The sequence below is a fragment of the Camellia sinensis genome, chromosome 4 (genome assembly GCF_055761805.1).
Source record: "Camellia sinensis isolate YWXY chromosome 4, ASM5576180v1, whole genome shotgun sequence".
Lineage (NCBI taxonomy): Eukaryota > Viridiplantae > Streptophyta > Magnoliopsida > Ericales > Theaceae > Camellia > Camellia sinensis.
The window spans coordinates 175,845,685-175,868,791 of NC_138964.1; the positions used below are offsets into that span (position 1 = coordinate 175,845,685).

Genomic DNA, 23,107 nt, shown 5'->3' on the forward strand with positions numbered 1-23,107 from the left:
AAGAATTTCTCCACCATATCGGAGAAAATAGCCATCATACACCGTTGAAAAGTCATCGGTACATTACATAGCCCAAAGGGCATGAGCCTGTAAGCAAAAGTGCCAAAACGGCATGTGAATGTGGTCTTTTCCTGGTCAGCGAGGTACACCAGGACTTAATTATACCCCGAATAGCCATCAAGAAAATAGTAGAAACCCTGCCCCGCTAACCGCTCTAGGATCTGGTCAATGAAAGGTAAAGGAAAATGATCCTTCATAGTCGAGGAATTCAGTCTCTTATAATCAATGCACACTCGCCACCCAATAGTGGTTCATATAGGAACTAACTCTCCTCTCTCATTCTCAACAACAGTGATGCCCGATTTCTTAGGCACCACTTGTGTAGGACTCACCCACTTGCTATCCGAGATAGGGTATATAATACCTGCATCTAACAATTTCAATACCTCCTTTTTCACCACTTCTTTCATATTAGGATTAAGTCTCCGTTGCATTTCACGAGAAGGTTTGGTGTCCTCCTCTAGATGTATATAATGTATGCACACAGAGGGATCTATCCCTTTCAAATTAGCCACTGACCACCCTATAGCACTCCGATGTGCCACGAGAACACTCATTAACTGACTCTCCTACTCTGCAGTCAAGTCAGATGCAATGATGACTGGTAAAGTATCCTGGGGTCCTAAAAATGCATACTTGAGTGTGACTGGGAGTGGCTTCAACTCAAGTGTAAGTGGTGTGACCAAAGATGGTATGGTAGGCTCTCTTGACAGAGGAATAAGTGACTCAATCCAGGCTTTCCACGGAGGAAAATCCGGTGTAGAAGAAACATTAAGCAAGGCATTCACCTCCTCAACCGATCCATCAATATCAAAATTTTCAAACCCAAAATGAGCTAGAGAAGCCTCTAAAGGGTCCTCTACAAGAATGGAGGACAAAACTTCCTCCACAACCTCATCCACAAATAAGCACTCCTCTCTCATGGGGTTGTTGGGATGCTTGGAAAACATTAAGTTTCACTTGCATGTTACCAAATGAAACTTCCATAATCCCGGTTCGACAATTAATGCATGCATTGGCTGTAGCCAAGAAAAGTCGACCTAAGATTACCAGGATTTGTTTCCTAGAACTGGCTACCAGTTCCATATCTAAAACCAAAAAGTCGACAGGAAAATAAAACCTATCGACCTTCACTAGCACATCCTCAATCATGCCACGTGGCACTTTGAGGGACTGGTCAGCCAACTGAAGAGTGACAGTAGTGGGCTTTAACTCGCCAAGCCCAAATTCCTCGTACACAGAGTACGGCAACAAATTGACACTAGCCCCTAAATCTAACAAGGCCCTATCAATGAAATGGTCCCCTATAATGCATGCAATGACTGGGGCACCCGGGTCCTTAAGCTTAGGAGGTGTGTCATTCAACAAGACGGAGCTTACTTACTCCGTGAGTAGGACCTTTTGGGACATGTGTGTCCTAGATTTACGCTTTTGCGTACAAAGATCCTTCAGAAATTTGGCATAGGAGGGTACTTGCTTAATCGCCTCCAACAAGGGGAGGTTGATTTTTACCTGTTTAAAGACCTCCATCATTGCTTCCATAGATGCCACCTTCTTATTAAAAGGAGATGGTGTATCAAGGCATTGGGGAAAGGGTACCTTAGGCACATATGGTGCCTTGGGCTCATGTAAAGTGTTAGGCGCTAAGTCATCCCTCTTAAGTGTTTTCCCCTCACCTTTGCTCTCATTGGGTGTACCACCATGGTCACCCTTTTTAGCTCTAGTTGCATCAGACGTAACTAACTGAGGCTCTAACTCCCTCCCACTTCTCAAACTAATCACTGCTTACACCTGCTCATGGTGCTTTCCATTTCCATCCCAACTCTCTGCCTCGTATTGTCCCTTAGGGTTGGCCACAGTTTGACTTGGTAATTTTCTCTCCTCTCTTCGATTCATGTTGTTAGCCATTTGACCCAATTGGTCCTCTAGCTTGGCAATAGAGTGAGTGTGGGAGTGAACTACCGGTGCTAACCCCTTAAATTCTGAGAGAACTTCCAGCACCTGAGTCTCAAAAGCAGAGTTGCCCTAAAGAACAGGCAGGGGTTATGGTTGCCGGTACGGTTGTGGGGGTCGATAAGGTTGCGGTGGTCGGTAGGATGATTGGTTGGCAAAATTATTGAAATTCTGCCTTGGTGGTGGAGGATTGTAAGAAGTGCCTTGTGAAGGGGGTCTCCATGAAAAATTAGGGTGATTTCTCCATCCCGGATTGTATGTGTTGGAGTATGGATCATTACTCGGGTTGGAGAATCCTTGAGCCGCATTCATATGCTCTTGGACTAACTCCGGAAATTGTAATGCCAAAAGGCACTCACTCAAGTCATGAGCAGGGCTCGCACATATAACACATGCCTCGTGAAATTAAGGCTAATCTTGTTGGGTAAGGGCATGTCCCGCAACTAATAATTGATCCATTTTGTGGGACAGTGTCTCTACTTGTTGGGCTAACTCTAGATTTTGCCCGACCTCATAAATGCCCCTTCTTTTCGGGGCTCCAACTACTGGTTGCCGGACTTGCTGGGCTGCGGAGGCATGGTGAAGGGAATTATCACTTAGGTTCTTAAACAATTGCCATGCCTCGGCATCATTTTTGGACATAAATGTCCCACCACAGGATGAGTCCACCATTTGGCGGTGCGGCTCAGTTAAGCCATAATAAAATGTTTGAACAAGTTGCCAATCTGGCACTTGGTGGTAGGGACACTGTTGGAGAAAGTCTCGAAGTCTTTCCTACGTCTCATGGAATTGCTTGCCATCCATTTGAGCAAAGTTTGTGATGGCTCGCCTAAGTTGGTTGGTTTTACCTATGGGAAAGCACTTCTCCAAGAACCGTTGTTGTAATTGGTCCCAAGTTGTGATTGCATTAGCAGGTAAGGAATTCAGCCAGTGTTTGGCTTTATCCTTTAATGAGAATGGAAACAATCGCAATATTAAGGCCTTATTTGTGAAATTATGGATCCTCACTGTCGAGCAAATTTCCAGAAATTCATTCAAATGTTTGTAAGGATCATCATGAGTTAGTCCATGGAATGATGGAAGCATTTGTATGGTGCTGGACTTAATCTCATAATGAACAGTAGTGGTGTTGGGTAATTGGATGCATGACGGTGATGTATATGCAGTGGGTGTGAAATAATCCTTAAGGGTCCGGTTAGGCACATTCGGGACATTTGGATTTGCCATCTCTAATGGCTCAATGTATGAATATGAATACTCAAGCCTAGGAACACAGGCAGAGGCCCTAAGTCTCTGAAGAGTCATTTCTAGTTCAAGGTCCAAACTCCACAATTCAGGGCGACAAGAACGACGCCCGTGCATACACTACCCACACACACAAAAAAAGTTCTGACTCTGTGCACTAAGTTATGAAAGCAAAATGCCAAAGAGAGAAATGCTCACAGCGGTTTAACGAAAACGCTTTACTCGTCTTGCGGGTGCTTGACGTGTAGACGTTGTCTCCAACCTCTAATTGAGCTTCGTCTTGCTTTTTAGCACTTTGGTGCTTTGCTTGCAAGTATTTGCTTCTGTTTACGCACTTTAGTGCTACGATTTTTTTTTTTTTTTTTTAAAGCTTGATTGCGCTCCGCTTGCACTTCGGTGATATCTCCAATTTTAAACGCTCTGCACACTTAACAACACGAAAGCATAAAATCCTAAACTAAAAATTAATATAAGAATGTAACTTTAAATTAACTAATTTCGTCAGAAGTCCCCGACAACGGTGCCTAAATTTGATGGGTCATTGAACACACCAAAATTAAATCACTAAATTATACCAAATTCTATCAGAATAATGGCAAGTCTAGGTATCGATCCGCAGGAATAAATGTGAATTAAGATTAATTCAATCGCAAAATTTCTAAATTAATTTTGATTAAAAAAATAAGATTGATTTTATAACTAAACAGCAATTAAAAGAAATTGAGGAATTAGACTGACAACCAAAATTAGGGTTTGAGCTATTAATTTTCGAAAAAAATCCTAGGATAGAGAATTCACCACTAACCATATGAATGAGATTTAACATTGGCCACCAATTGCAATTCGGTTTGAACTACCCAATATTTCACAACTACAAGTTTGAAATATTGATAAAGAGGGTTATTGCATTCAACGTACAGGCACGAATCATCCCGAGTAGTATGAGTTATTTGCTCTAAACTATGATAGCAACACGACCCATCTCTCATAGCATGACTCGTCTCGTACTTTGAATACAAACACAAAGAAAACTAATGTATGGAACATTAGACAATCACAGAGAGTAAAAATACTTGAAGAGATGAAAGAAACAAATATTAAAACCTTCTAAATCATCCATACATCCGTTCAAACCAATTCACAATTAAAGCTAATGAGAAATCCTATTACATGGTTAGGGTTTCATCAAAACCCTAGAAAAGACGACTAGCCACTCATGGAGGAGTGAGAAGAGGAAGAAGATGAGGAAGTAACCCCCATGAAAGTGTCCTTCAAACTTTGGTAGAATATCCCCTCTTTGGAACCCTAGCCTCCCTTTTTCTCTGAATTAATTTTCGAACCCTCATTTTGGCTATTTTCTATCTTTTATTTGAAGCAAAACAGACCAAAAATTCTGTGCAGGCGTCCCAAGGTGGGCCGCACGAGCGGTGGTGGGCCGCATGTGCGGTTAAGCTTGGCTGCACGTGTAGTGGTCTGGCTAGCTCGAATTCTTCACTTCTCGCTCGGAGAATCTACTTTCACGCCATTTTTGATTGAATTTTCATATTTCCTGCCAAATATGTACAAATGCACGAAACAGATCATCTCACTACTAGAAAAAACACTTTCCGTGACGAACATGTTTGGTCGCGAAAAGTACCATATTTGGTCGCTAAAACCTTTTCGCGACCAAAATATGTTGGTCGCGAGTTGGTCACTAAAGCCTCGTCACAGATAGTTTTCTGCGACCAAAAAAGCCTTTGGTCGCTAAAAGTGACCATTCGCGACCAACTTTTTTGGTCGCGAAAAGTCCAATTCATATTAGCCAAAAGTAAACTTTTAGCGACCAAAGATAAGTTGGTCGCCAAAAGTCAGCGCCTTGACCCAAAAAAAATAATTCTTTTGTGCTCCCTGGGACTTGAACTCCTGACCAAGGAGTCACCATGCACCCAATCCACTCTGCCAATAACATACTTCTTGTTCATATTTGACAAAAAAAATATATAACCTATAAAAATTGGGTTATATATTATTTTATAAAACTTTTAATGCCTAAATAGAAAAATAGCATGTAATTACTGTAGTATCATTTTTTTAAAAAATTTATTCCGCCATAACTTTCCGCGACCAACTTTTTTTTTTGGTCGCCAAAGGGTAATCTTCCGCGACAAAAAAAGCCTCTGGTCGCCAATAGTAGACTTTTCGCGACCAACTTTTTTTTTTGGTCGCCAAAAGGTGATCTTCCGCGACCAAAAAAGCCTTTGGTCACCAATAGCATACTTTCCGCGACCAACTTTTTTTTTTGGTCCCCAAAGGGTAATCTTTCGCGACCAAAAAAGCCTTTGGTCGCCAATAGTATACTTTCCGCGACCAACTTTTTTTTTTGGTCGCCAAAGGGTATACTTTCCGTGACCAACTTTTTTTTTGGTCGCCAAAAGGTGATCTTCCGCGACCAAAAAAGCCTTTGGTCGCCAATAGTATACTTTTCGCGACCAACTTTTTTTTTTTGTCGCCAAAAGGTGATTTTCCGCGACCAAAAAATTGTGGTCGCCAATAGTTAAATTTTCGTCGCAGAAAGTGAACTATTTGCGACCAAAAAAAATAGATGGTCACCAAAAGTGTTTTTTCTTGTAGTGTCTCCACCAAATAAATAAAATTAAAAGACTAAAAATGTAACTTAAGTGGCCTCAATGTGATACCTTTCGGCCTACATCACTCCCTTGATTAGATGAAAAAAGTAAGGCTCTCTTCATTTGATACCAATTTAATAAAATGATTAAAATACTGTTTTCATTAAATTTAAATTTGATAAAAGATTTGAATTTAGATTAAAAATAGTCTAACAGGCTATGGATTGTCGTCAATGATTTATAAATAAAAATATTGTGTGTGCACTTTAATTAAAATGTGATGGAATACTACAATACAGTTTTTCAAGTTTTTCTCTGGTAAAAAAAAAAAAAAGTCCTGGCAAACATCTTCTCAAGTAAAAGAATATTCTTATTTCATGAACAGGAATCTCCATTTATAAGCTCAATCCGCTGCTGGATTGGCAGATGTATATTGAGAGGATTAGCGAATTGATGGATAAATATGAATCGATTAAATAGTTTAAGTTTTTATAAATTTTGAATATAATATAATAATTTGTTAATAATTTTTTTTTTTTGAATCACAATTCAACTCAATATAATCAAAAATTATTAAGTAAAATGTCAAATATCAATAATAAATACATATAAAAAAAACTCTACATAATCAAAACTATTTCGTTACTGTTTTTTTTTATTCAAAAACTATTTAACATGATTTTTTTTTTAAAAAAAAAAGATAAAATTAAGCCTTATATTTTTTACATAAAAATATCAAATATCAACACTTGTCATTTGATAAAAGAATTTTCAAATTGAAAACAAATTAAAATATAACAAAATATTTAAACTCTTTTTCAATTAAAAACATTGACAGAATATTTAAATAAATTAAAAACACAAAATCTTACAAATTATTAAAGGTTCTTGCGATTCTTGCGGTTCGGTTGTAGTCAAAAGAATATCAAATCTACCATTTGTCTAAAGCTAGGCGGATTAAATTTTTTTTTTAAAAACGCATCTATCTAAAATATATGAATCAATTTAATTCGATCAATTTGAACAAATCAAAATATCTATTGAACATCCTTATGAAAAATCTATATTTGTTTTCACCGAAAGGATACCATTATTACATCACATCACCATTTTTAATTTTTCACAAAATTCAGCTAAATGTTAAAGCAGTATTTGATTCATAAATTTGGAAAAAATTTTAAAAAGGAAAAGAAAAAAATTGTGTAGAGCATAAATAAAATATAATTATATTTCATTTATATTTTACCTACTTTTTCCCTTTCACTTTTCGAATCTTCTCCAAATCCATAGATCAAACAATATTTTGAGGTTTTTACAAAAAAAAAAAATAAATAAATAAATATTTTGAAGCAACAAATCAATGTATATTTATGTATTACGTTACAACTATAAACGTAGTTTGTCCTTTTAAGTAAATTAATAATGAATCTTAATAGATGAATTTAATTTTCAACAAATTTTATTAAAAATAAATCTGGGTACAATCGTTATTAAAAAAAAAAATTTGCGACGATTTTTTATACTTGTCGCTAAAATTTACAATTAGTGATTTTTTGATCACGATTTTTATAAATTGTCGTTAAAACTTATCATTGTTACTGAAAGTTAAAAATTAGCGACTTTTTTTTTTTAAAATATTGTTAAAACTTATCATTGGTGTCATTTTTTATAATACAATTTTTAAATTGTCATTTAATTAATAATTAGTAATATTTTTTAATAATTTATAATAAAAAATATTATTAATTATTATAAAATTTATTGGCCGATAAGTCCACTGCCTACATGTAAGTCTCCTTGACTTTTTACGTGTAGAACCTTGGTTTGATATTTGTTTATTTAGTTACTTTTAAATTTTTTACACAAAGATGTTAAAAAAAAAAAAAAAAAAAAAAAAAAAAATTAGAGAATCGATATAACAAAACAAAAACAAATAAACAAATAAATATGCTTAATACCAAATAACCCGGTAAGAAACTAAATGCTCAGAAAGAATCTACATCGGATTTGAAATGTTTTGATGAACTATTTTGGTAATATATTTCTCTTCACACACCATACATATAAAAAAAAAAAAACTAAAATAAAAAAAAAAGTTTAATACAAATCTTTCACTTTAAAATAAAATAAATGTTAAGATAATTCAATTACAAAAATGACATTATCATATCAGTTTTGTGGATTTTATTTTTTTATTTTTAGGCGGTATGGATAGAGTTTTAGTTTTAGGAAATGAAGACGTGGCAAGTTCAGAAGCGGTGGTGGTGAGGTCAAGGAGATCGGCGGATGGAGCTGATATAATCCTCCAGGGCTTGGATTTGTTGTTTGGATGGGGGCGTTTCGTTGTTCTTTATGGATCTATGAACGTCGTACGTTGTTGCAGCCAAGAACATAACCCTGTGTTATGTTTGTCCCCACTTCAATTTCAATATTTGTATATATTTATATTTACAAGAAAATAAGACATCTAATCTAACCAATTTATGAGGTGAGAAGCAAAATAAACAAGAAAATATGGAAGAAGAAGAAGAAGAAGATAGATACGTACCCTGAACCAAAGAGTACGATCTGCCTCGGAAATATGTACTTGCCAAATATCTTCATCTCTCTCTCTCTCTTTCTCTCTCTCTCTCTCTAACTGTAGGTGAGTTTTATGTAAATGAAATTTTGATTCCTGATTGAATAAATACAGAAGAAGTTAACCCAGGTGTTGTAGCATTGTGGTAAAGTTTTGAGATTTATGTCCCATAGTTATAAGTCAAATTATCTCTTTGGGTCAATCTTTTGGGCGAAACACTGTTGGTTAGAAGGTTGGACCTCAAAGATGCTTAATCAGCTACTTAGTGTGGGTTTAATGTTCTCCCACTGTGCGAGTCCTGACTTAATCGAAGCTTGCCTTTGGAGGTCGGGACAAGTTTCCAGGTTATAAAGCTTGCCTTTGGAGATCGGGACAAGCTTCCAGGTTATAGTCTCTTACTCGGAACGGACAACAGGACACCCTGGTGATCTCCTTATGGGGCGCTGCCTTGAACCTGCAGGAGGGTGAGAGGATTTCTCTGTAACAAAAAAAAAAAAAAAAAAAAATACAAAAGAAGGATTAATTACCTGAACAATCCCTCAATTCTCACTCATTATTATTTATACCCCTTAAATTTAAATTTATTATATTCGGGCATCGAAGGCTCATTTATTCCTTATCTATTTTCTGTTCAACTTCTAAGAAGAAGAGTTTGATATCTTTGTAATGCTTATTTCTCTTCTATTTTTGGATTGTTTGTAGTTAGTTATTTGATTAGATTTGGTGTATTGTTAGACTTTAATTGTCAAATTTATTATAATGCTTCTCATTGTAAATCTCATACTGATTGATCCAAAAAAAACACAAACACACACACACACACAAAAGGGCTAGTTATGATATATATAATCTTTTATATTATATCAGATCATTTGTTGTACCTTATTATGTCTTGTGGGGTAAAAAAATTCATGGGTAAATTAGATTCAAAAACTTATTATCATGAAATTGGAGGAATTATGTTTATAAATCATCTTTTAATTTAGAATAAAATGCCAATTTCATGTAACTATCACTTGAGGATCTAGGTTGGGACTGAATTTTGACGTTGGTGAACAACTACCAGTGGACTCTTGGTTCCGAGAATGGATTAGGAGAATCGATCAAAATCCTTTGGGGTATTTGGCTCCATCGCAATAAAGCGGTCTTTGAACATGTAGTGGAGGACCCTTCCCAGGCTTTGTGCACAATTAACCGCATGAATTGGAATTGCAGTAAATAGAATTTCAAATTGTGGTCACCACAAATAAATACGGCAGTTTATAATGGTTTGAATTATATTTTTATTACTAACATAAAAGTGCACAATGCTCTCCAAATCCACTCTTTGGAATCAGCAGCATTCTAAAAATATAGGGGTTGCATTGGATGATAGAGGAAATCAAATCATCTCTAGTCCCGTTTGTATTAAGAGGTAGAATGGAGGAGATTAATAGTGAGACAATTAAGTAAATGTTTGTATTGATGGTAGTTGTTAGTATGTAGATTGTTAAATTATTACCTTATAAAAGAAATATAAAATATTAAAAAAAATAAAATTATGATTTTTGCTTAACAAAAAAATACAAAAACATTAAATATTAATATTTAAAAAAAATGCCCAACATGTTAAAAAAAAAAAAACCTAATCCCATGGGACTAATTTCTTAATGAGTTCGGATCTTCAGCCCCTCTTTCCTGCAACACTCCCAGCAGCACTACAAAACGACGTCGTTTTGTATTTTTTTTTTTTTCCCTTTCTTTGCTTCTTATTTAGCTTTCCCATTTCCTTTTTTGAACCCTAGACACAGAGGCGATGATACAGGACGAAGGAGAGGAGACGATCTGGACGATCTGGAAGAGTGAGGCGACGATACAGGACGAAGGAGAGGAGACGACCTGGACAATCTGGAAGAGTGAACTGACGAGGTTCGTTTCTCTCCCTTTCGATTTTTCCATAGATTTTCCATTCTTTTTTTTGCCCATACTCTTTTTAGTTGATGAACATAGATTCTGACAATGGTTGATGAACATATGTTCAGAATCTTTAACATTGTTGATGAACATAAAAATATAATTTAATGTGTTCAGAATGTTTAACAGTTGAACTATGAACATAAATTCCATTCTTAAATATGAACATATTTCAAAACCTATTCTTAAATATGTTACCTTGACAATGTTAACTTGACATCTGTTTTGAACATAGATTCCATTCTTAATTTAATCTATGAACACATTCTTAATTTAACAATGTTAACTTGACTTCTATGAAATGTGCAAAATATGTTCAAAAGTTGGAATTTATATTTAACAGTTGAACAATGTTAACTTGACTTCTATGAAATGTGCATAATTTAACAATGTTAACTTGACTTCTGTTTTGAACATAGATTCCATTCTTAAATATGTTCAAATAAAACAGAATTTGAGAAATAGGTTTGATTGCACAGGGTGAACATAGAACATATTTCATAGAATAAGAATATTTGTAATCAAATATTCCATTCTTAAATATGTTCAAATAAAACAGAATTCCATGCTCATATTAGAAGGGTTGAAATTCAGAAGAAAGATGTTTCTTATTAATGAGACCTCGGCAAAAACCTAGGTTTAGGCTGGTACAGAAATTTGTAAGGAATGTTTCAGTTTTTTCCTATGTTATGGGTTCTACAAACAAATCCCAAACCTAAAGCTATGAAGATGAAGATCAAAGATACAGATCTGGAAAAAATGCAAAAAAACAGGAAACAAAAACAAAGTTTTAGAAACAAGAATTAGGATGGGCTATCAAGAGCATGAAGAATACAAGAGTATATGCCCAAGAACAGTGGCAAAAATGCAAAGAAGTGGTGAAACAGTGCTTGTGTTCAAAATGTGGGCAAAGGCAAAATCATGGATGAATGCATTCAGATGTATGATTTGTAAATTAAAAAAGCTTGAAACAGTACAGTAATGGCGACAGCAAAAGAAGAAGAAACATCAAGGAACTGAAAACGAAAGGAACAATAGCTTACCAGAAAAAGGGAAGTCGGGAAGGGATTTGCCGATGTCTTACGACGATTGCAGGAGCAGCAGACCGGTGGAAATCTTGCCGGAAGGGGTGAACGGAGAAGGTTGCAGAGCTTTGGAAGCTTGAAGCAATGGGGGATTTCGAAAGCTGGAGAGAGAGCAGGAGATTCGAATGAAAAAGTGAAGAGATGGAAAAAAGTTTTTGATTAAACAGAAACGGCAGCCAAAACAATCAATACGCCTAGAAGAACGAGGGCGTCAGACGGCGCACGTGAGAAAAGAGGAGGCTAACAAAGCGCGTCACTTGTACGAACCAGTAAGAGGGAAACGTATGTCTAAAACGGTTGAATTGAGGTGCATGACAGCTCATGCGCGTGAGAAAGTCCTTAAAAATCTTGATTTTTTTGGGGAAAGCATGTCGGCCTGGAATGAATGATCTCGGCTGTCAAAATTTAAACCGATTTACTGGAAGAAAATACGGATATAGGTTCCATCACCTCAGAATGCCGAGGTAATAGAACCTAGGGGGCAGTTGTGGGGATGTATTTTCTGAATACCAACACATGGCAAGGTGACGCCGACGTGTCAGCCGAGGTGCCACGTGTCCAGGTTGTGACGCCGATGTTATTTCGGCAAGGCCGAGATTGTCTCCAAAGATATCAGAATCCGAGATAAATGGATAAAAGATAAGGGACAAGAGTCCTAGAGCAAAGAGGAGACTTAGCCAAGAGAAGGATAAAGCTCTTAGGGAGTTTATCTTTATCTCTTGAGGAGTCCAAAGTAAGTACTGAATTGGAGTCCATAGAAGTCAGGCTTCTATTGGGACTAGGTTTATGTTGGCTATAAAAGAGAGGCACCCCCGTGGGTCTAAGGTACGCAATTTTATGCTTTGAGCAGTGAGTTTAGCACTTGATTATCTTTGAGAGATATACTGACTTGATCGTCGGAGTGCCCCCGGGTGGTTGAACCACCGTCGGAGACTTCTCTTTCTGTTGCAGGTGAGCTGAAGCCATCTATTCTGCCGGTGCTCTCCAGCTGATTACTAGGCGGGCAGTGTGGTCAGAAAATTACCCACACACAAGTTATTAATTTAGAAAATAAACACACATGTTTCAAGTTGTACGCATATAAATAAGTTGATTGAGTTGATTATATGGTTTTTTATATATTAAATTCAATAACTATCCGAGATAAGAATTAAATTCATCAATCTCAACCACAACCGAGTGGTCGAAACCACCTCCATCGTATTCTGCAAATCAGGTCGGTTCTTCAAGTAATCTCAACACCATTAAATTTATTTTTTAATTTGATAAAATTACAAATTTAATCCCAACACTATTTAAATTTATTTTTTAATCCCAATACTATTTAAATTTATTATAAATTTAATCCCAACACTATTTAATCCCAATATTATTTAAATTTATTATAAATTTAATCCCAACACTATTTAAATTTAATTCCAACACTATTTAAATTTAAATTTAATACCAACACTATTTAAATTTATTTTTTAATCCCAACGCTATTAAATTTAATCCCAACACTATTTAAATTTAATCCCAACACTATTTAAATTTAGATTTAATCCCAACACTGTTTAAATTTAAATTTAATCCCAACACTGTTTAAATTTATTCCCAACACTATTTAATCGACATGAGATCTGGGAAAACAGTATATATTTTCTTCTTTGCTATATATTTTTCTGGGATAGTATAGGACCCCAATATGTGACATAGAACAAATAATTTTCCTAGCCGTTTAGTTGTGTTTCTGTTTTTAGTTTTTTTGAAAAGCGAAGACAATGAAAAATTCTAAAAATGGCCATCATTTTAATATTTATGATTATATATACATATGAATACTCGAATGTTTTCATTTTCTGTCATTTGTTTTTCATTTTTGGAAAAACACCCAGAAATGTGACATAAAACCGGATAATTTTCCTAGATAGCCCTGTTTGGTTATGCTTTTGTTTTCTTTGTTTTTCATGCTTTCACAAAAAAAAAAAAAGGAACAATGAAATGTTAAAATAAAAAAATAAAATAAAAAAGTGAATTTTTTCATTGCTAAGCAAAAACGGTTTACGAAAATTTGAAAAATAATTCCTAAAAAGTGGGTTTTGTTCATTACAAAAATTTAATTAAATCAAAAATAGTTCACCAACCAACCTTTTTATGTTTGTTCAAAAAACAAAACACCAACCTTTTTATCTGTTTTCTGAAAACAAAAATAGAAAATGAAAATAGAAACAGGCCTAACTAAAGTTTTCATAATTAGAAGAAATAAACCCAAGTCAAGAAAGGAACAAAACATAATGTCGGTACTCAAGTAGAAATAGAAAACTCAATACACTGGCCTATTGTGGATTATAAAAAGACCCAAGTACAAATACTTTAGTAAAATTAAAAGCAGGGGACCTACATATTTTGTTGCCATTCCTACATTGCACTGGTCTGTATTGGTTTTACTATTAACAAAAATAAAATGCAATAAAGGAAGAAAAGTGGGTGTGAAATGGCACTTGCAGTTGACTAATAAAGGTTTAAGTAAGATTCCACCTAAGAAAGGAACATAAGCCCATTTGTCATCTTCTTCCAATGAAAACAGAAACAGGCCTATGAGATTGCAAGGCTTGCAATGGTGAGACCAGAGATGACATCAGACCTTAGAAGATTTAGACTATAATTGGGTCCCCATTGAAAAACAGGGAACAAAAATTGAAGACCCAGAAGCAATTTTTGACAGCATGTTTGGTTCTTGAACCTGTGAAGAGGATCATCTGGGAATCATTTAGTGATTTTAAAAATAACTGTTTGGTTCTTGACAGCATGTTTGGTTCTTGAACCTAGAAGCAATTTTTGACAGCATGTTTGGTTCTTGAACTTGTGAAGAAGAACATCTGGGAATCATTTAGTGATTTTAAAAATAACTGTTTGGTTCTTGACAGCATGTTTGGTTCTTGAACCTGTTTTAAAAAATAACTCGAACAATGATCATTAGGGGGAATCATTTAGTGATTTTAAAATTTGAGTAATGAGAAAGACTCAAAAACTATTATCTAAGACTCAAATGTTGATCAGCAAATTTATAAAGAGTCCCAAAGATGAAACTAGAAAATGATGATAAACAGAAATGAACCCAAGTCAAGGATTTCAAAGCAAACTTAAACTTCAACCAGACTAAGCAAGATGTACAAAAATCAACAACAATGATAGAGATAGCGTTACATTCAACTCAAACTTCAATGATCATTGTACGCAGACAACTAAATCAACCCGATAACAATGATAGAGAATAGTGTTATATTCAATTCAAACTTTGATCACTGATCTTTGAATGCAGACAACCAAATCAACACATTTATAAAATCTAACCAATGCATAAAAATCAACAACAATGACAGAGACAATAGTGTTATATTCGATTCAATCTTTGATCACAGATCAATGATGTAGACAACTAAATCAACCCAATTATACATATCAAAAAACATTCCCATCAGACCAAAAAAATATTTAAGAAAACAAAAAAACAAATAAGAAATTAAATCAAACTTTCAAGTGGGCAGCAGCCTTTTCCTTATCAGTGAAAACTCCAGTAAACTCCACAATGAAAGAAGAAAACGAACCCGGAGAGCTCCAATCGGTCTGAAATTTCAAGCAAAATCTGAAACTTCAAGCAAAATATTCAATTCAAACTTTGATCACTGATCTTTGAATGCAGACAACCAAATCAACACATTTATAAAATCTAACTGATGCATAAAAATCAACAACAATGACAGGGACAATAGTGTTATATTTGATTCAGACTTTGATCATAGATCAATGACGCAAATAACTAAATGAACCCAATTATACATATCAAAAAACATTCCCATTAGAGCAAAAAAATATTTAAGAAAACAAAACACGGAGGGCTCCAATTGGTCTGAAATTTCAAGCAAAACCTGAAATCGCAATTCAAAGCAAACTCAAAATGGCAAGAGAAGAAAACGAACCCGGAGAGCTCCAATTGGGGTTCGGGTTGCGAATTGAAGCCAGTTGGAGAGAAGGTTGGGAGGGTTGCGAGAAGCCACTGAGAGAGAAGGGGGGAGAGGCAAAAATCTGAAATTGCAATTCAAAGTAAACTAAAAATGGCAAGCGAAGAAAACGAACCCGGAGAGCTCCAATTGGGGTTTGGGTTGCAAATTGAAGCCGGTCGGAAAGAAGGCTGGGAGGGTTGCGAGAAGCCACTGAGAGAGAATGGGAGAGAGGCAGAAATTTGGTGGGAGGGTTGCGAATTGAAGCCAGTCGGAGAGAAGGGGGAGACAAAGAAGAGGAGCAAAGAGGGAGATAGAGATAAGGATAGAATGGGAGGAGACGTGCAACAGAAAGGGAGAGGGGGAGGAGACGTGGAAGAGAGAGAGAGAGAGTGTGTGTGTGTGTTTGGGCGGGAAACAAATTACTCTCAACCGTTAGATATTGATTAGGATTGATCTAAATTGATCTAAACCATTAAAATGAAGTGTATCTCTAATACATTTTATATATTTTCAACAATTCTGAGATTACTCAACCAAAGAAAATATTCAAGTAATGATAACTTACCTGTATGGCAGAATTAGATTCTGGATTTGTCAAATCATCCAAAGCCTTCTGAGTGTCATTCTCATTTCTACAAAGGGCTTCTACAGCAAGATCTTTTGCAAACTAGCAAAACTCAATTCCTGTCAGCTTGATTATTAATACATATACATTTCCAGGAAGATGAAGAACAAAGGGTGCTCAAGCAAGGAAGAGCTACATCAAAAAAATTGATGACCATCAACATCTTATTGCAGGAAAATTTATGAAGAAAGCAGCTCAGGCTAACACCCTACGTTATCCTTCCTCTAGGCCATCATTTGGAGTAGTTCTTGAATTTGGTATATAAAACCCAAGCTAAAAGTGGAAGGCCATAAATTAAATTGAGTATTTATCCACGCACAATTATATCACAAAAACCTACTCTTTTTGTTTTGGCATGTAGTCCACCAGATACTAACCTCTCCCATGGGAAGCACTTCTAATGCATCTTTATACCTTTCCATTCTAATCAACTGTTTAGCATTTACATGAAGCATTAAACCCATCATCACAGCCCTGTCAAATTACCATCAAAATTTGTTTCCGTTAGAAAGAAATGTGGTTTAAAGACTTTAGAAAGAGAACTGATCACGTACCTGCAAATGTATTTTAGTAATAAAACATATAAAAGATTCATTTATACACCATACCGTTGATCAGTCTCAGATCCCAATTGTACTGTTTCTTCACTCTGATTTTCCAGTTCATGTTGTAGTCTTCAATTGGAATATCACATACAATAATTTCTCCACCAACACACCAAATGAGATGTTTTTTAATAAGCAGCAATCTAGGCACACAACAGCAAGCACACAGTAGTAGCACACAGCATCAACATCACCAAAATTTAAAACCAATTAATTTGGCAAATTAATTCAAAATTAATTACTATACTCCAACTGAGTAACTGAAATGAGCATATGATCCACCATCCATTTCTTGAGTACACATAACACCAAATCATGTTCTCACTCTAAACAACACAACAATTCACATTCCCTAAAATTGATTCAAGTCCTACAGGTAACAATAACTTAATTGTTCTTCAATTTCAGCCAAGTGTGCCACTGACTGTGAGTTTTTCTTATTTTGCCACCACCAAAAAAAAAAAAACTACTAAAAGAAAAAAGACAAAAAAGAAAAAAGAGATAAGGATATCCAATCAAAACATTCACCCAATCAAAACCTTCTTCATGGGAGTTAAGGAACAACTTCTCCAATGTATTAGCAGTAAGAATAGCTTCTCCATATTTACAAACTTGTATCCTAACTAGTTTTATGAAATTGATTCAAGTCCTACAGTTAACATAAATCCCATAGTTTATTTGTTTAAGGTTTCAATCTTGTTCTTTGAATATATATATTTTTTTAATGCATTCTCTTGGCTAAATATTGATTTATCATGTATTGATTTCTCATATATTAGGGAAAATTAATAATGTCCACTCTTAAAAGGATGCACATCATATTAATAAAGTTTGTTTACACCAGATGAGATGCTTTTTAATAAGCAGCAATCTAGGCACACAACAGCAAGCACACAGCAGTAGCACACAGCATCAACATCACCAAAATTTAAAACCAATTAATTTGGCAAATTTATTCAAAATTAATTACTATACTCCAACTGAGTAACTGAAATGAGCATATGATCCACCATCCATTTCTTGAGTACACATAACACCAAATCATGTTATCACTCTAAACACCACAACAATCCACATTCCACGAAATTGATTCAAGTCCTACAGTTAACAATAACTTAATTGTTCTTCAATTTTAGCCAAGTGTGCCACTGACTATGAGTTTGTCTTATTTTGCCACCACCCAAAAAAAAAAAACTACGAAAAGAAAAAAGAGAAAAGGATATCATAGGGTAAAACAACTCGGAATCGACCTAAATCGGACACACTTCATCATATCATACACCACAACATCAACATTTCTGGCTCCAGTCATTCAACTAACCTTTTTGAATGATGCCATTCTCGTTCAAGTATTCAACAAATTCAAGTATTCAACAAACTCTTCAATATGTATACACAAAGTGATGATCTCTGTGGCTTCAATATATATACACACAAAGAAAACAAAGGGATGGTAGCAAGGCTACACACAAAAAAAAATTTGGAGATGAACAAATATAGTGAACCTCACTGATTTGTTGCCGCGATCACGCCGATTTGGACCTACCGATCTAGCAAGGCTAGCACCCAACAAACTCTCCATCTGCGAAGTCGCCGATCTGCTCTTGAATGAGAGAGAGAGAGAGATGGATGAAAGGAAGGGAAGAAGAGATCTACTCTTGAATCAAAACAAAGAAACACTTCTCTTGAACACCGTAGGATTGTAAATCCACCATTGAAATATAATGTCTCTTGGACATTTCTTAGCTGCTGGATTGATTTAATCTAACGGTTCACATTTTGACACAGGGACAACAGTCCCATCACAATTCAAAAAAAAAAAAGATGGGGGAAAAGAAGGTGGGGGAAAAAGATAGGCAGGAAAATAAAAATAAAAAAAAATAAAAAGGAAAGCGGAAGGAATGTAGGCAAGAGAGAAAGAGAGAGATTGCATAAGTGAACAAAAAGACGGGGGAAAAGAAGGTGAGTGGGTGAGAATTAAAGAAATATTGACCCTTAATAAATTTGCTAATTAATATCCAAAAAGAGAAAGAAAGAAAATAATAAGTATCAAACAAAATCGAATTTCTTTCTCAAAATATTTAGAGGGAAAGATTAAGCTCCTCTGTAGTGATTTCCCTCTAGCATCCATCAATGTTCACTATTATCTCTTTATGGATCAGAGTAATACATTTTTATCTAAAACAACCACTTGCCTAAGAGGCCGAATTCAAAAATCAGCCCACATCCTAGAAAAACCTAGATTGCTTACTAAGAAACATGAGTTGGTTTTGAAAACTGATTAGCAGTTATTAACTGAATGTGACATGTTTATTCATTCAGTTAGCAATTCTGAAGGCATTTTTAAAAATCAAAATTGTGTGACAAATATTCAAAAAAATGTAGTCCTATAAAATTTCATATACATTAGACATGTGCTAATGAGACACAAACATAATTGAAATTTTCCATAAGCACAATGCGGTGATAAACTAATGAGTAGAAACCCAGCTTATACATAAACTCAAACACATATTCCAGTAGCTCATCTAAGCAATAAATCTCTAAATTGTCTCAAAACACAGACTCAAACTAAAGGCTATAAAATTAAGACAAATTACTATACCATTATACATATAAATCATAATACACACGTATATACATATCATGTTGAGTTTTCATAATACACACGAAAAATATATCAAACCCAGATGATGAAACATAACATTGGCACGGTTAAAATATTTACACTCACTTTTTAAGTGTTTGTTACATTAAAAATATATAAATGTATGTATCAATGTATCATTACATTTACACTCAAACCCAGATTGTAAGCCCCAATGTATCAATGCATCAGTGTTTGTTAAAAAGTGAGTATCATTACATTTACACTCAAACATCTGGGTTTAAAAAGTGAGTGTAAATGTACATGTAATGAAACATTTACCCCAATTATAATAAAAACATACCCCAAATTACACAGATTGCAAGCCCCAATGAACCTAATTTTAAACCCAGATGATGAAACTAAAAATATATCAATGTATTCATGAATGTACCAATCAAACCCAAGAATGTTATAAATAACCCTAAAAATGTATGTATTCATGAAATGAAGGAAAAGAACAGAGAGAGAAGGGGAAAAAATAAATCATCTGTTCTTACCTTTGGAGCTCCAACTTTTGATCCAACTACACTTGTTTTGATTTGAATACCCATCTGGATTTTCAAAACCAATAACAATACAGATTAATTGTCCAATATATATATATATATATATATATATATATTATTACCATCATCATTACCTACGTTATGAAAACAACTTTTTTATTTTTAAAATTTTTAAACCTGGGAAATATAAAAATACATATTATAAAAATTTTGAAAAAGAGAAATGATAGTAACTAACACACAACAACAAATATCTTATTGGAATATTTAAAGTTTCTTCCTCTGTCATTCTTGATGGAAATGAAGCAGCTTCCCTGAAATGGTCATCCTGATCCATCTCCAAGTTGTTCCTTGGTGCCTCTACCCTTGCATTTGCACAATACCCATAACTCAAATCTTATTCTTCTTGCTCTGAGAGAGAGAGAGAGAGAGAGAGACTTACCTTTGAGGAGAGTGGGTTCTTCAGGAAGAAAAGCGTCAAGATCAGGCTTAAAAGGGGGTACTTGTTGGTGCAATGCAAACTGAAACTGATGGAAATCAAAGACTTGAAAAACAGCACTCATGCACCCAAACCCAGACGCTGTGTCTCTCAGATGTAGTTTTGCTCTACTATATCACTAATGTCATATACTAACATCTTGTAAGGATTTATGCAGACAAATGTAATCATTACTTTCTTACCCGGAAAAATTACTTGAGCTTTAGATCTAGATCGAGTCAAGACACGAACTCTATGATTATCTGCATTCCAAAGGTAATAAAAGTGAACAGTCGTCGGTGTTGCAATGGCAGTGGTTGTTGCAAGGAGAGGTAGTCGGTGGTCGCGATGGATATGGGAGAGAGAGTAGCGTATGAAAGTATGAAAGAGATAGGAGCAACAGAGGAAAGTTTTGAGGGGAGAGATAGAGAGAGATGGAAAAGGTTCTGTTCAAGAAGAAGAACATAGGGGGAGAGAGAGAGAGAGAAAAGAGGGAATGGGAAAGGAGACGTGGGTAGGTGGAAGGCTGAGGGGAACAAATGTTTGGATGGGAATGAAAGTCATCTCAACCATTGACATTTAAAAGAGTTGATATGGGCCATTCAAACAAAATGTATGTGTGAGACATTTTGTATATTTTCAAAAACCTTTTTGTTTTATTATATAGATATATTTTTAATCTTTTCATGTTTTGCAATTTCCTCATATTTTATATTCTATTTTGTGGATCTTTTCTTAGGTAATGATTTAAAATGTTCAATTCATAAACCCAGCACTAAAGATGGGTTACGTAAAAAAATCAATTTTATTAAACATTACTAAACACATAACAAAAAAAATTATATTTTATTTTTAAAATAAATGGCGATTACGAGTTTAAACTTAAATAATTGATTTTATAAAAAAAAAAATGTATTTGTTTATCTATTAATTGATATTTGATGAAACTAATTTTTTGCACAAACAATCTTTGTTGTGAGAGGTATAAGAAAAACAGTTTGAATTATTATTGCGAGCTTAAAGTAATGCCTGCAAATTGAAGTATGAAAGGGACGAGGATCCTCTACATTCTATAGTTGTAAAAAGGATGTCCATTATATTATCTAAGGATTGTGAAATAATCATGAGAATGCCTGAAAATGAAGTATGAAAGGGACTAAGATCCTTTGCATTCCATAATTGTAAGGAGGATGTCCATTACATTATCTAAGGGTTGTGAAATAATCATGAAAATTTATTAATATTTTAAATTTAAAAAGAATCATTATAAATTCTTTGATAATACAATGAAAATCCTCCATTATAACTTTAGAATGAGAAGGAGCACAATTTGTCCAGAAAATAGTAATATGTATTCCCAAATTACTTATTCTCTCTGTCTCTCTCTCTCCAAAAAAAAAAAAAAAAGGAGAAAAATCTGAGATACAAAAAGGTTTGACCACAGAGGGGTGACATTTAGAGTTAGAACCTAAGGAGTTGAGACTGCAGAGGTCACCTTATGTGGTATTACACAGTAGAGTCACTTAACTATATAATGGTAAGTCGCGGACTTACACACAGATGAAAATTTGAACTCACATTCCTTAATAAAATTTGTCCGAATCTAAAAGGTTCGTCCTATCAATCATATATGCGCTGTCGCCCAAATAATTAATCCAAGAGACTGTCAAACGTGGACCTAATCTTATCAGGTTGTCACAACCTTGGGTTAATCAGATATGAAGAAGAAAAGAAAAGCCACTCTTGCCTTTAATTAGATTAGTGACTTACCGTTACATGGTTGAATAACCTTATTGTGTAGTAACTATCTAGTGGTAACTTTTGGAGCCTCAGCCCTTTAGGATCTAATTCTAGAGGTTACCCCTGGTTAGGCTTAGATCAGTGATTTTAACCACTTGAAACTGACTTTCTTGCTTGGATATAAAGCCAAACAGACCATAAGGTTGTTCATCAAATTCTTTGGTGCTGTTTGGTAACACTTACGTTTTCAGTTTTCTGTTTATATTTACAAAAATTTAAAAAACTCAAATAAAAACTTGTTTGGAAAAATTTTTGATTTATAAATCAGTGGTCTCAGTTTATAAATTTGGCCAAAAAATGAAAACACAAAAAATGTGTTTTCATTTTGAGTTTTTTTTTTTTTACCACCCAACACTAGCCACCACCTGCTACCATTTTCCACCACCGTCTTCCCCCACCACCCCCACCCCCCACCACCACTCACCACCCACCACCACCACCAACCAGCCACTACCCGCCACTAGCCACCTGCTACCCACTCGCCACCACCACTCACCCCTCGCCACCACCACCACTACCCACCTGCCACCATCCACCATCCACCATCGCTTGCCACCACCACCCGCCACTTACTTGCCACCACCGCCTGCCACCTACTTGTCAACACCACCACCACCACCCACCCGCCACCCACCTGCCGCCGCCACCCACCACCCATCACCGCCCGCCACCACTACCCGCCACTTACTTGCCACCACCACCCGCCACCTACTTGTCAACACCACCCACCACCACCACCACCACCACCCACCACCCACCTGTCGCCACCACCCACCACCACCACACACTCGCTACCACCTGCCACTCGCCACCGTCACCCACCCACCCACCACCACTACCACCACCACCACCCGCCATCTACTCGCCACCGCCCACCACCACCCGCTATCCGCCACCTATCTACCACCACCACCCACTCGTTACCACCCACCACCCGCCACCGTCACCCACCCACCCACCACCACCGACCCGCC

General features: G+C 35.7%; 2 long non-coding RNA genes across 2 annotated transcripts; both read right to left on the reverse strand.

The window, feature by feature from the left end:
• Positions 1-7,849: 7,849 nt before the first annotated feature.
• Positions 7,850-9,006, reverse strand: LOC145789704 (uncharacterized). The gene is made up of 2 exons (XR_014327936.1): positions 8,416-9,006; positions 7,850-8,264 (listed from the first exon to the last, which is right to left on the reverse strand). It is a non-coding gene; the product is annotated as an uncharacterized LOC145789704 (long non-coding RNA).
• Positions 9,007-14,710: 5,704 nt separating this feature from the next.
• On the reverse strand, positions 14,711-20,007 carry LOC145789703 (uncharacterized). Its single transcript, XR_014327934.1, has 3 exons — positions 16,703-20,007; positions 16,035-16,568; positions 14,711-15,117 (listed from the first exon to the last, which is right to left on the reverse strand). It is a non-coding gene; the product is annotated as an uncharacterized LOC145789703 (long non-coding RNA).
• Between the last annotated feature and the right edge of the window lie 3,100 nt (positions 20,008-23,107).